This window comes from Cupressus sempervirens, chromosome 11 (genome assembly GCF_028749045.1).
Source record: "Cupressus sempervirens isolate cs-2001-9-10 chromosome 11, ASM2874904v1, whole genome shotgun sequence".
NCBI classification, from domain to species: Eukaryota; Viridiplantae; Streptophyta; class Pinopsida; order Cupressales; family Cupressaceae; genus Cupressus; species Cupressus sempervirens.
The window spans coordinates 496553975-496562560 of NC_143128.1; positions in this window are offsets into that span (position 1 = coordinate 496553975).

Consider the following 8586-nt stretch of genomic DNA (forward strand, 5'->3'; position numbering starts at 1 on the left):
GGTCCTTCCTTTCCTCATTGTTCTCTAGTGCCGGGTTTTGTTCCATCCACGGTGGGTGCCATGGTGCTATCCAAAAATATTTGCTCTCGTCGATAGCAACATAGCGCCCAGACGAAAAGTGTTACTACGATGACATTAGTTGTCAGGTGGGTCCCAAGTATGCCCCGTCAAATATCAATGAAGATTTGTTAGACACGTTGGAGGTTGATCAATCTTTTCATTGGCTAAAGTATGACTACATGGAATGTGGGTCCTACTTCACTTGGTGGCCACAAATGAGGGTTGTCAGACAGGTTGGCATGTGGCCAGTTCTCATTGGTTGGTACACTGATAGGGAAAATCCATCTTTCTTACTGTCGGATCAGTCTAGATCAACGATGGGCACTATCTTGCTATGGAAAGCTACGAGAATTTTAACGATAGTGACATAGCGCCTTGGCGACATGTGGCACAGATGACATAATGGGCTTGCCCTTCTCCAAAGTGATAGTACGGCTCATCCTTAGTGGCAGTTGTCAGGTGGGTCATAGTACATGGTGTTTTTCCATTGGTCCTTTCAACCAACTTAGTGTGCAGTTGTACCATTTTGTTAATCATCGTTAGATCTAAGAAGATCAAGGGCTAGCGCTTTCTCGCATTATCAAGATGTGAGGAAATTAAATATTGCAGGGAAGTGGTTTGGTGACACGTGTCCTAGGTGATGTCATGACAGATGTTCTCAAAGGTTTAAAAAGTACAAGTTATGTTCACCATCTGATGCAGGAAGATCAAGGGCTGACACTTTCTTGCATTACCAAGATACGAGGAAATTAAAAAATGCAAGAAAGCAGGTAGTTGCCACGTGTTTTTACAGGACCAGTTTCTCTGTGGGTCACCAGTTGGATGCTAGGTTGTGCTAGGTGGTTGCCAAGTGGATTCACGGATCAAAAATTTTATGAAGGCAAGCCCAGATCTTCCACAATTGTTGATCTCATGGAGATCAACGGTAGACACTATCTTGCTATGGAGAACTGCGAGGATGTTATCATTAGCAACATAGCACCCTTTCGCCATGTGGATCAGTGGGGCCAAGGGTTGTGAACTGTAGGGATGGTACCAGTTTGGGCTAAGTCAAATGCTAGGTATGCTAAAGTGTTTCATGGGCCCAGAAGTTTAAAGGCAAGCGTAGTAATACAACGAGTCTTCACGATCGTCAGTTTAAGGAAGATCCACGATGGGTGCTATCTCGCTATGGAAAATTTCTTGAAGGATACCCATAGTGACATAGAACCTAGGTGACATGTGTCCTTGCAGGCCCAGCCAAGATTGATAGTTAAGGGGGTAGCAGTTATGTTGTAGCCATCACGGTCAGGGTTTAGGAAGATGGCATGGTTAGTTAGAGAAAGACATGGTCAACTCGGGGAGACTTTGTAGGGTGGGGAAAAGATAAAAGACTGTTGGCCCACGTGGTTCATCTTGGTGCCAAAGATAGGTTGACTAGGTTGACTTTCTGATTCATGAGACAAGAACTAGGGAAGTCAAGGGTTTCTTGTGTGATCTGATTTTCATGATCATTTCTAACCACTAGAAGTGAATGCGAAAAAAAGAAGAACACTCTACCACCCCAATCTATCTATCTACCTAGTTAGAATAGCTTAATGGCACTATTTCTATCTTCCCAGGGCCTTGTTCCAACCAAGATCAGAAATCATTACGTCTGGCTCCGCATCCAGATTAGGTTTTCCCATGATTGTTCCTTGCAGGACTTGATGGCAAGTGGTTGGGGAGTAATTATAGTTGGAGGGGACATCTTAGTTATGCCTGAACTATAAAGGCAATTTTTGTAAATTTTGTAAAGGTCGATCATTCTCTGTTGTTCTCTTTTATTGCTCTGCAATTCTAGTGTAAAATTCCCTTTGCCTCTGAACTGTATGATTTCTGCCTTATCTCCTTCATCCATTGGTGTAAAGTGCAAGAATTCTTTGCCTCCACTAGTGTTTTTTGGAAATCTGTAATCTGCATGACTGTATCTCCTTGACCTATGAATGATAATATAAGTGAATCTCTCTTTCCTTGTGTCATTCATCTTGGTCTTATGATCTGCATGTGATTATTAGATTAAAGAAAGTTTGAATGTGTATATCCTTAGTTTCATTCTGGTTCAATAGTGCATACATGGGCAGAGATTGGTCTGAACACTCTATTTTGGTGCATCACCTCTTTAGATTAGATTAGGTAGATTTTCTTTCACGCTCTCCTTCTCCCTTTTTCTCTCCAAGAGTAGTTAGGTACATCTTGATAGTAAGAGGAAGCTAGCCTTCTTGGGAGACTCAACATCATAGTTCAAGTCCCACAGCTTGGAGGTTTTTTCCATGTTTCACTAGGTTGTCCTCATGCATAGGTGTTGGACAAGGGTGCAAAGCTAAGTGACAATAGTCACATATACATCAAATGTATTTCGAATATGTCCACTAACATAAAATCCAAGATATATGTTTACTAATGCCTATATATATTTCCATCCCTATATATTTTATTTCCCACAAGGGGAAGGAAACAAATCCCCAGAAGTCTTCATTGGTCGTGTGTAGGGAGATGATGGGGATTTTGGGGTCTTCCTCACACACTCACTCATCCTCTTGTTTAGGCTCCTCTCTAGCTAGAGCTGATACAAAAAAAGTATATATGAATTAATAACTATTATACATTGAAATCAAATATATGTACACAAAAAATTAATTATTTTTTTATCACCATCAAATATTCACTCCATACATCCACCTCAAAGGATTATGGATGATCAGAAGTAACAAGGCCCTACAATAATTCAATCAATATAATAACTCAATTGTACTTATGAATACCATTAGAAATTTCAATACTAATTATTATAAATAACAACTACAACTATGAAAACTCTTTCATACCTCACTCAATGTCTCTAAACTAGCCATTGTGGCAACAACTCCACAATTAATGGACTGCCAAAGATGATCACGAGGAGTCACTAACATCAACAACTATAAATCATAGAATAAAATTTACATTATTTTTTATAGAATATAATATAATCAAATGAATTAAATTAACATGAAACAAATGTATGTCTACGAAGCTTGTATCATGCCTAGGCTCAAAGTCTGTTGTGAATGTCCATGGTCCAATAGAGAACTAATGCACATGGATAATTTTTTTCTATCAATCCTTCATATGATTACTTAATAATTAGATGTGTTAATTGAAATGATTAAATCAATACATACCTATTAACCCATCCATGGGATGTAAAATAGGATTGGGGAATCTATACTAGGGTCATCAACACTCTTACCCTAAATTTTTAACAATGTCAAGACATGATGATTTAGTAGTCATTCATTGTACATACGAAATGTGATCAAATTAGTTTATTATAATTATATATATTTACCTTTGTGTCAATGCAAAATTTCTCACTCATGAAGTCATTATTGACTAGCCCATCATCTATGTGGTCTCCAACGTGGTTGCTAATGTGCATAAGGATCCACATGATGTACACATATTACTACAGTGCAAAGAAGGTTCCTCCTTGACTAATGGATTGGCACAATGAATTAGGGTCTGTTTCAAAGCATTGATAGTCCCTAGAGTATAGGTCTCTACATGTTCCTTCACAATTGAAAGAATAATGACATGCTCACCCTGTGGCTTGACAACAAGTACCTTAGGTGTATTAAGGTCACGATGTGCCCCCAGCCTCTCAAATGGTGACCCCCCACCTCTACCTTGAGAATCTAACATCTCAAAATAATTAGGGATCTCCCTAAGCACAAATTCATAATACAATTTCTTTAAGAAATATATTAAAACCTTACAATTATTTTAGGGAGAGGCATCAAAGACCATCCACCATCTATCCCAAAAGTTATTTCTAATATTATCATGGATGTAGCAGTGGATGGGGAACCTTTTAGTTGTAGTTCTAACAATTTCTTCTTCTCTTCTCTTTTTAAATAATGCACATATGTCATCTTTCATTATGTACTTGTTTCTTACATCTTCATAGGATAATTTGTTTGCATAATATCATCTTTATTCTTCTCTCTTAACATGCCAAATATCTAACTGACCACTAACATAAGCTACCTGGCTCACAATGGACTCAATGGAGGATGCCACTTGTGCTCTCATGGGATTCTTTTTCTAGTAAGCTTTTAAACTACCAATGATTTCTTCTAATTGAGTTTTCCCTCTTTCTATTTCATTCGTTATTTTGTCTTGGGTGCTAGGAGGAGTTCTTGCAATTAGTGGAGGTCACAAAGGTTCTTGCTCTTTCTCATGAGGGTTTTCATTTTTATTTTGTGAAGGATTTTGTTGATCAAGCTGGGGATTTGGATAATTTGATAGTGTAGGCTTTAGTGGTTGATTATTCACATTTCCTAATAAGAAACCAATTACATTTTAAAAATAAAACTAACTTGAAGCAAAACTAAAAACAACATACAAATTAACAATGCTAAAACATACAAAACAATACAAAAAAAGGTTAGAATACATACTCGCTGAACTTGATCTTGATCTCTAGTAATGAGTAGAGAGAGAAAATATTTCACCTTCTTCAAAACTTTTGCACATTGTTGTGAGTAGAGAAAGCAACCAACAAAAGAAATGAATGAAACTGGTATGGGTCATGGGTCGGAAGGGTTTTATGAGTTTTCACATAGCGCGTACATGCTATAGCACATATGTACTATGGCCTAGGCTCCACAAGCCTTAGGCTTGTGTAGCCCATGCCATAGCATGTGTGCACTATAGGAAAGTTTGAAAAAAAGATTGGGTGTTATCTTTTTGGAACCACAACTTGGTGCATTCACCCCTATACAATGTCCCATTGACTTCTAAAGTGCCTTTATCACACGAGAACTTGAATTTTTTTTCTATTGGAGTACATGTTGCTTTACGATCTTGCATTTATCTTGTTCAACCTAAAGGTTTTGTAAAAAAAAGAAAATAGCATTTGGTGTGTAAGTTAAAAAATATATATTATATGGTCTCAAACAAGCACCAAGGTCATGATAAGACAAAATTGATAAATTTTTCTTAATTTGTGGGACATACATAAGATTCAAAATTTTCTTTACATGACCATTAGGTAGTTGTACACTTATATCACCACACCATTTTATATCATTTGACCTATTATCTCCTAAATATCTTTCTCTTAAAAAAAAATTAAAACCATTTTCGATGAAATGACATGTGGATTGATGCTCCTAAATCTATAAACCAATCATTAGAATCACTTGATTGAACTATAAGAGCATAGTTAGAAACAAACAAATTTAAATCATGATGGCTATCACTTATTGTATCCTCATCATTCACAAAATTACCCTCATAATTATTTTTTGGACTCATTAATTTATTTATTTTGGTAACGTTCATATACATGATGACCAATTTTGCCACAATAATTATAATTTCTATTTTTCTTTACATTTGATTTCAATGTTGCACCATCATGATACCTCTTTTCTTCTTTGTTCCTTTGGTTGTCAAACTTACCCCATTCTTTGTTCTTTGACCAGTGCTTTCCTTAATATGTCTCCTTATCTTTCACCATCAAAGTTGATTCTACACTTAGAGATCTGTTATCCACATGCTTCTTTCTCTCCTCTTCTTGTAGAAGCATACCTATCAAATTCTCAAAAGAAGGTATATTTTCTCTTGTAACCAAACCCTTAATGAAAACTTGATAATTACTAACCATTCCATTCAAAGTAACCATTATGAGATCATTACTAGATACTTGTTCACCAACATAAGATAACTTATCCCTCAATTCCTTAACTCTTGATAGAAATTCACAAACACTTTCATTTACTTCCATTTTGATAGACACTAATTTTCTCTTTAAAAATAAAATTCTATTTCAGTTTTTAATCTCATGCAAACCTTTCAAATTTGACCATGTACTGCTATAATTAGTTATGTCTCTTATGTGAAGGATAACTGAGTCTTTTACTGACATGCACAAGAGAACCTTGGCTTTTAATTATCTTTTCTCCCAATCTTGGACAATAACTAGTATTGTTGTAGGTGATGTAGGTGTTGGAAATATAGAAGCAGTAACTGAGAGGGGGGGGGGGGGGGGATTAGTTACTACTAAAATAAATCCTAGATCCCTTAGATGTCAACAATAAAATTTAGACTAAGAAAATTGATTGTTTTTGTTACTCGGTAAACACACAGAAAATGTTGTAACTCGGTAAATGCAAAGTGTGAATTAATTTTAGTAGATTTTAAAAAATTAACAATAATTAACTTGCAAGCATAAGAGAAATAACATGAATACATGAAACACGAAGATTTAATGTGGAAACCCAATTTGGGAAAAATCACGAATGTAACTAGTTACTATTTTTCACTCTTCTGAAGTGAGCCCTATTAGGAGCCAACCCTATTAAAGGTTACAAAACACACTGTTAGGTATGATCCTGTTAGAGGATTTAATCACCTTGCTAGGAGTGGCCTTGCAAGATGTCTTAAAACAATTCAATGGAATTGCCACCTTGTTAGAGGATTTTCAATTGGCTGTTAAACCAACTCTGTTAAGAGATTTTGGATTACTACTACAATAGTTAGAGAGTAACAATAAAATGACCTGATTATAATGCAACTAAATTTTTGAATCTAGATCTCTATTCTACTTAAACTTGATTTTGATCAAATATTACTTTTCTGCTCCACAAGGATATCTACTTATCCTTCAAGTTCACTTGCTCTCTTTTCTTTTCAATTCAATCAATACATTTGCACACACACAAGAAATCTCAACTTGACCTTTTATTTATACCTTCCAAATTATCAAGTTGGCCCGAATTCAAATTAAAAAAAAGAATATTCATCATCATAGTCGGCTAGAATTGATACATAAAATAATTAAGCATTATATGCCAAAACAAGAAAAATCCTTCGTAAGTCAACCTTGCTCGGTAGAAACTAACTTTGGAAAAATTATCTGTGTTAACCAACAAAGGCTTGGTTAACACTAAAAACTTGTAGAAATCCTTTGGCATTTAAGTGAAGTTAGTGAATACTAATTTTTTTCAGCTTTCCCTTCATTAACCAAGTGAGCTTAGTCAACACTCTTTTCTGCTTGAGTTCCTTCAATGCTCAAATGATCTTGATAGACATTGACATCTGTTCAGAGTAAACTAGTGAATGCTTGGTAGACAAGAAAAACTATCTTCACTGACCAAGTGAGCTTAGTAAGAACTGTGTACCAACTGATATGATACTTTTGTAGCATCAAAGACAACACATAATTAATCAATTGTATCCAATAATCTCCCTCTTTGGCATTGATGACAACACAACATTCCATTGCACAATGAAATTTTGAGAACAAGATTCCTTTTGACAAAATATTTTTTTCTTTGTGTTGTATTCTCCCTTTGCATACTTTCTTTTCAAACTTCTCCCTCTACAAACTCTACAAAATTTTAGAAAGGTATAGATATGATAGTAAACTTCTCCCTCTTTGACAACACATGCCAAATTTGTATCAATGTACCTTGAGTACTAATTCCTATGCAATATTCTCTTAATTATACTACATCAACTGACTAATCTTTTACTTGGTTCTTGTTGATGCATCACTAAACTTCATTTAGTGAGCTTTAGATAGGGGGATGGCCCCTAGCTTACCTCTTAGATACAAGAATGCATCCTTAGGTAATGGCTTGGTGAACATGTTTGCAATTTGTTCTTTTTGTATGGACATATTCCAATCTGATTTCTTTGTCCTACACCAGTTCTCTGACAGAGTGATATTTTATAGAAATGTGCTTTGTTTTGGAATGCATCACTAGATTCTTTGATATGTTAATTGCATTGGTGTTATCACAATACATGACTACTTTCTCTTTGATCTCAACCTTCATTCCTTCCAGTAATTGTTTGAACCAAACAATATTAGAACAATTCACTAGTGCTACTACATACTTTGCTTCTATTCTAGATTTGGATATGTAGTTTTGCTTCTTGCTTGTCCAAGATACCAACCTTTTACCAAGAAATAAAGCTCCACTGCTTGTGCTTTTTCTATCATCAAGATTTCCTACCCAATCAGCATCAGTGAATACCTTTAGTTCTAGGTTTCCTCCAAGTTTTTACCATAAGACATATTCCTTAGTACCTTTCAAATATCTTAAAATTCTTTTGATTGCCATCATATGATTTTCTCTAGGTTTAGCTGAGAATCTTGCCACTATCCCAACTGCTAGGGTAATATCGAGCCTTGTGTGAACTACATACTATAATTTTCTAGTCATTGATATGTATAAGGTCTTATCTACTTCTTTGGAGTCATCATTTTTGGTAAGCTTGAGTCCAGTACACATAGGGATACCAATTGGTTTAGAATCTTCCATACCAAACTTCTTGAGTATCTCTTTTACATACTTGGATTGGGTGATATAGATACCATACTTGTTCTACTGTATCTATAATCCAACAAAAAAATTTATTTCACCAAACATGGACATCTCAAAATCTTTGTTCATTTTTTTTAAAAATGCTTTACATAGGTCATCATTTCCTATAAATAGAGTATCATCCACA